Source organism: Panthera pardus, unplaced genomic scaffold (genome assembly GCF_024362965.1).
Source record: "Panthera pardus isolate Hobbes unplaced genomic scaffold, ASM2436296v1 HiC_scaffold_17, whole genome shotgun sequence".
In the NCBI taxonomy this organism is placed as follows: Eukaryota; Metazoa; Chordata; class Mammalia; order Carnivora; family Felidae; genus Panthera; species Panthera pardus.
The window spans coordinates 136,463,481-136,469,463 of NW_026526732.1; positions in this window are offsets into that span (position 1 = coordinate 136,463,481).

Sequence of the window (5,983 nt, forward strand, 5' to 3'; positions counted from 1 at the left end):
TCTGCCCCTCCCTCACTCGTGCTCTATCTCTGTCTCTCAAATGTAAATAAAGATTAAAAATATTTTTTTAAAGCCTGGGAATGTATATAGGTAACACAAAGAGTGCCTTCCTGAGAGGTCCCAGCCAACTCCTTAGTTAACGGTACCTTGTCAGTGTCTTGGGCTTTAGAGGGATTCCTCCACATTTAAAACCACCTTCTCTGCCTTCTCCAGCCATCATAGAATATTTTTCTGAAGTAAAGGGGTCAGAACTGAAGGTCAGTTTGTATTTAAAAATGTAGAGAGGGCAAAGCTCATGTAACCCAAGTTATACTTTTGAATATCCACGGAACCTCCAGCCTGGTGGGATGGTCCTTCCGTGAATTAAACAACCATCTGAGCTCTGATTCTATATTCCAGGGGAATCTAGCTACGTGGCTTGGTCCCCACGCTGGGATGGTCCTCAGATGCCTCCTCCCGCTGTGACCATTCTCTGTCCGCCTACATCCTATTCACTCATCATGGAGGACAGTATGGCTTTTCAATCTCACCCCTTACTCTTTGGGGTTAGAGAACCTCTCCAAGCCCCCCTTCAACAACACCTTAAAACATTCAGTTGCTGCTCATTAACTGATGGGCTCATTACATATGTGACAGGAAAACATCATTTGTTGTTTCTGACCCTCCGCTCCATGTCTCCTATAGAGAGCAAATCCTAGAAACTAGAAGATCTTTAGTAAACTGAACCCCGTGCTATGATTCTCAGAATAATGGTCTTTCATATATGGATGGCAATATGATGCAGGACAACATTTCTAAACTCTTCTCACTGTGACGCATCATAAGAAATACATTTTACACTACAACTGCCCCCAAGACCACACACACTCTTTATTTCACTTTAAACAACTTTTATTTCATTAAAAAAAATTTGGTCTCACCCACTAAATCGATTTCAGAACAACCCATCCATTCTTGGTTTATAGCCAACCCACCGTTTGAAAAATACTGAAAAAGTGGATTTGGGTAGGTTTGTGGGCAGGTGTGTGTGAGAGAGATGGAGACAGAGAAGGAAGAGCTGAAAGAAAGGGACACAGAAGTACATCTGGGAAGAGAAGAAGGAAGGGAAGATGTATAGCCTAACAGTAACGTTGGGATAGATCGTAGAGATTGAATGAGGATTTTTCTCCCCTCGCCTCTGATTTCCAGCAAAATCTGCTTTCTTCAGTGACTCTCGGTGGATAGGCTGGGTAGGGCTACATACACAGCACTGGAATCTGATTCCAGTTTGGCGGAGAATAAAACCAGAGGCTGCCCCCGGGAAAGCAGGAGCAGGTGGACCGGGTGCCTTAAAAGGCCAACTATGTAAATTTCATGGGATCCAGAGCAGTGGGCAGTCAACAGAATGTGGAGAAGAATGGCAGCTGTGTGGGGGTGGAAAGAAGGAAAGTTAGGGAGCCAAGAGGCCTGGGTCCTCATCCAAGGTGGTCTCTACTTGGCACAGACCTACAGAAGCCGTGTTACCATTCTGGGCCTCGTCACCACCTGGAAAATGGAAGAATTGTAAGATTTGTAAGACCCTATCCATCCCTACCTTCTGAAGAGTCCTATGTCGTATCTGTAAGACATCTACCGTCTTTGAGATCAAATAGAGTCCCTTTTATTTACCTCCTTTGACTTTTGTGCCAAACTAAGCCTCAGACTTCGGAGATCACCTCTGATACTGATGTAAGTGTGTGCACCTCCTCCCCACATATACACATTACCTCGTACACACACACACACACACACACACACACACACACACACACTGTGAATGTGCTGGTTGCCTGGTGTGCCCATTCATGTGCATCTTACCCTGCTCTCTGACCCCAGAGACTGATGCGTGTATAAACCCAGAACCAGATCCCTGGGCCTTCTGCTCCCCACTGGGTCAATGGGGAGCCCTGACAGGCAGTAGGAGAGGAGAAGGAAGGAGAGTGGACTCTGCATACTTATTCTATGTATTCTCGGTATCTTCGGAATGGATTCGCTCACTTCCCTCCCTTTGAGGTTGCCCTGGTCTGCCGTGCCCCTCACGTTCTCTCTCTCAGAAATCTCCTCCTTTCTGGCTCTGCTGACCTCTCCTCACTCCTCTCCTCCTGTCTCTAGGCCCCCGGGGTGGAAATGGTTCTGCTTTTTCTGGCTCTCCTGCCTGGCACTCCCTTGGGCGCGTCCATCTGCCACCTGTACCTCTGTAATAAGGCCTTGCAAATAAACTCCCAGGAACTGACCTACCTGGAGTGTCCCATCTGTCCCTACAGAGACTTCTACAGTGAAAGATTAAAAAAAGACTTCTAGACAGAAAGAAAAAAAGTTTTAGTTGCTTTAGAAGCCAGTGGTTATAAAATTTTAAGCATGCATTTTATGTGAGGTAAAAATCTTTGTTTTTCAATAATGTTACTATTAATTAATTTTTTGTTTTTTAAAAAAATTTTAATGCTTATTTTTGAGAGAGAGAGAGAGAGAGAGACAGAGAGAGACAGAGTGTGAGGGGGGAGGGGCAGAGAGAGAGGGGGACACAGAGTCCAAAGCAGGCTCCCGGCTCTGAGATGTCAGCGCAGAGCCTGATGCGGGACTTGAATTCATGAACCGTGAGATCATGACCTGAACCAAGGTCGGATGCTTAACCGACTGAGCCACCCAGGCGCCCCAATTAATTTTGTTTTTAAATAGTGTTAACAAATATGTATTGGGCAAAACAAACAAAACTAAAGTTAGTGATAAAAGTATTAGGGCAAATATCAGTTCTTAAGATGGGACAAAAGCTTGAATCATAAAATTTTTCAATAAATCCTTATGAATTTTTATGAATCCATGTATTCCTTATGGTCATATGAGTCACCTAATCAAGGCATTACATTGAGCCTCTTTTCTGTAAAAAAATACATATATATACACATCACACATACACACACACACACACACACACATGCACACACAGAAGCCCATCTACAATGAAGAAATATAGTAATTTATGTGATACATATGTTTATATGTTATAAAAAGTTTTATTTAGGCTAATGGGGTTAAACAAGGAACAAGTAATTGGACATTTAATTAATTAGGGTCATGAATACATTTCTACTGATAATTAGAATCATATATTTGGAACAGTGATGATACCTTAGTTTAGAAGAAATTATATACCTATTTCTCAAGTGTGTGTAAATATCTCGAATATCTCATAAAGACAAAGAATCTTATTCAGGCTAAGAAGTTCATAATAGAAATATAAACATAACTCTAAATAATGAATGTGCTACCAGATTATGAAAAACATATGGCCTGGGGTCTCTGTTCCCCTCTTCTCTTTCTTAGGAATAAGTCATAGCACTTAGCTCAGAGCTAAGCACCTAACAGGTAACTGAAGAAAAGGCCTGACTGTTGACCAAGCTAAGTGAAGCCCAGTTAACTATAGCTTTGTCATGTACACACACACACACGCACACACACACACACACTCACACACACATCTGTAGTCAGATTAATGCCTCATTTATCTGACATTATTGTTAGTACATTTCCCAAATAAACAAAGCTCACCCCTTTAAAGTTATATATTTTAATTGAGATCACAAAATTTTCTGAAAGAAAATACACACTCCTCTAACTTCTTAAACAAAACATTCTCAACATAATATAAACCGTAAGCAATGAATCATGATGGTTCTAATTATAAGTATCAGTCATTCTACTAGGCCCTAAGATTCTGTTGAGGAACTTTTAGTAATCATCAGGGTATTTATTATTTTTAAACTGTATTCCAAACACTTGAGGCAGTGAGACCTCACCCCTTCCTACAACACCTTACCTCTGGTGGCGACTTTTGCCCCCAGAATAAAACCTGAGACTTGATCCCTGAAGACAATAGGTGTTCTGCCTGGGAAGGATCCAGGTGTGGGTTCGAGTCTGAGACCACATTAAAATAAATCATTTGGTAACTGTAGCCATCACACCCATTAGATTCTTAGAGAAACAAAAAGGTAGCTCCATCCAGGAGTAAAATATACTGAAAGGTAATATCCTCAAACTGAAGCCCTCTTTATTTTGACCCTCTGGGCTCTCTAGCACACTCTATACTTAGGCACCCTATAGGGAAGCCCATGTTCTGTGCACGTACCTAGAGCAGGCGGCCTGTCCTATTTGTGGGAGAGGCCCATTAGGCAAACAGCTCTAAACAAAAGCAGGGGAACCCTACAACCAAGGGTCATCCAATGCTCAAGAAAAGCTGATTCCATAAAAGAGAAGAATCGGGTGAATAAAGAGATCAGCCATACTTCAGAGAACGGAAGTGACATTTTTAAGATGTATAGTTAGTATTTGCAGAGAGTTTTAAGAAGATAATGCACTCAGAAGTCAAGAGCAGGTTACTGTAAGAAAGAAGCATTTAAAGGGCAAGAAAAAATTGGGGGAAATTAAAAACTAATAATTTCCAAAATAAAACCATTGTATCAATCATAGAATAAAGTAGGCCAAAGACCAAGGTGGTTGTCTGGAATTTATTACCGATCTATTAACATCTATAAACTGATGTATAAGCAATCTGTAAACGTCTCATAATGTAAAGCAACAAGACACAGAGATGGAAAATATAGAGGTGAGGTAGGACACGTAGAAGAAAAAGCTATTAAATCCAGCCTACGTCCAATAAGAATTTTAGGAGAGAACAGGAACAAAAGAGAGGACAAAACAATTTAAAAGAAGGAGGGATGAACTTTCCCCAGGGTTAAAAATGATGGGAATCTCCAGATTGGAAGGGACCCATGAAATCTCAGAAGAATGTCTAAAAGGATCCCAACCAGGGGTGGGGGAGATTTCAGAATTTTAAAAGATAAAGAGAGGGGCACCTACCTGAGTGGCTCAGTTGATTAAGCATCAGACTCTTGGTTTTGGTTCTGGTCATGATCTCACAGTTTGTGGGTTCGAGCCCCACATCTGGCAGTATGGAACCTGCTTGGTATTGTCTCTCTCTCTCTCTCTCTCTCTCTGCGCACCTTCCTTGCTTGGTCTCTCTCTCTCTTTCAAAATAAATAAATCTTGAATTGTGTTTAATGTTTATTTTTTGAGAGAGAAACAGAGCATGAGTGACGGAGGGGCAGAGAGAGAGAGAGAGAGAGCCACGGAATCTGAAGCAGGCTCCAGGCTCAGCACTGTCAGCATAGAGCCCGATGTGGGGCTTGCACCCATGAACCGTAAGATCATGACCTGAGCCAAAGTCGGACACTTAACCGACTGAGCCACCCAGGTGCCCCAAAATAAATAAGTCTTTAAAAATAAATAAATAAAGAGAAAATCTTTAAAGTTTCTGGAAGAAAAGGTGGTTCTCATAAAGGAAGTTGAAGTAGACCGGCCATCAGACTACTTGTTGGTTACAGCAGGTGCTACAAGTCGGGTAAGCAGTGCAAACACACACATGTGGTGACAAGAAGGGAGCCAGGAAATGCACCTGTGTGTCACGCAAGGAGGTTGGGGGCAGCGCCGTCAGTTTCTTGCTTGGTATTGCTATTACCTTCTTCTTTACTAACAGAACCTCAATTCTTGTGGAGGGGGACATCAAGGTACCCAGCTAAAATTATTCTTGTCATCAGACTCCCATGAGGCTGAGAGTGACCATCTGACCCAGTTCTGGCCCATGAGTATCAGCAGAAGTTGATGACTGGAACTTCCGAGATAGCTTTTTCTAAGGAATGGACTCAATAGCCTGTTTCGTTCATTTGTTTCTCACCCCCCCCCGCCCCCCACTCCGGTCTGCTTCTCAGAATGTGGACTTGATATGCCCAGAAGTTCACAACCCTCCCGTGACTGAAAAGACCAATGCCTAGGCAATAAGGTGCTACCAGAGGAGGGCGGGACAAGCCTGGATCCCTGATGAAAAGTAGAACCCTACTAATAAGAAAAATGTGGGAAATTTACAAAATAATTTTGGAGGTAGAAGGGCCATTCTAAGGGCGAGACAAAGTGC